Source organism: Seriola lalandi, unplaced genomic scaffold, assembly GCF_002814215.2.
Source record: "Seriola lalandi dorsalis isolate HSWRI2012SDOR001 ecotype SW California unplaced genomic scaffold, Sedor1 jcf7180002054959, whole genome shotgun sequence".
Classification (NCBI taxonomy): Eukaryota; Metazoa; Chordata; class Actinopteri; order Carangiformes; family Carangidae; genus Seriola; species Seriola lalandi.
The window spans coordinates 516,579-517,341 of record NW_019525510.1 but is presented as its reverse complement, the minus strand read 5'-3'; the positions used below and the strand labels follow the sequence as shown (position 1 = coordinate 517,341).

General features: G+C 35.3%; 1 long non-coding RNA gene across 1 annotated transcript in view; it reads left to right on the top strand.

The window, feature by feature from the left end:
- LOC147817433 (uncharacterized) overlaps positions 1-763 on the top strand; it is a 3,142-nt gene that overhangs the window by 863 nt on the left and 1,516 nt on the right. The gene's annotated exons all lie outside the window — the stretch shown is intronic.

Sequence of the window (763 nt, the reverse complement as noted above, 5' to 3'; positions counted from 1 at the left end):
TATCATTGGTCGTGTTGGAGGAAAACATGTTAAAGGACTGTAAAAGAAAAGGCAAATATCTGGACTTTATCATGTATTTATATCTGGATCTCTTGAGTCCTTTGAAGCAAAACGTCAAGCTTGGAGGAGAGAGGATTTACAGGAAGACATTTCATGTGAGGAGTGAGAAGGAGCTTGTAAAAAAGCTCCCGCCTCAGGCTTTTGCAGTACAACTGGCTGATGCGCACATATATTACCCCAGAAAAGCTGAACACATTTAATAGTAACATTCCTGATTTGTGTTTTAAATGTAGACAGTCCAAAGGAACATTTTTACACTGTGTGTGGGAATGTGACAAGATAAGAAGGTTCTGGGAAGAGCTGAATTATATGATGGAAGAGATTTTATCTGTACAATTAATATTGTTCTTTTCAGGTTGTTTCCCTAAAGAACATCATTTAGGAAGAAAGAGCAGATCCTTATAGATCTATGTTTGTCACATGGTTTAATTCATCTTTAATTAACTGCACTTTAAATCATCCTTTATGGTAAATAATGTGTTTATATTCACTTTTATACTTTTATGTTTACTTCCTGTTCTTACAGCCTGATCTCTGACTCATGTTTAGTTCACGTGTTTTTATAGCAGAATAATAATAAAGATAAGATAATAATTCACTGTAAATTCAAATGTAACTTTATTCTATCACAAAATCACAGTGAAGGAGGCAGTAGAGTCTCAGGTCTTCCTTTGTGGTTGGATGGAGCCAGAACAACCTCCAC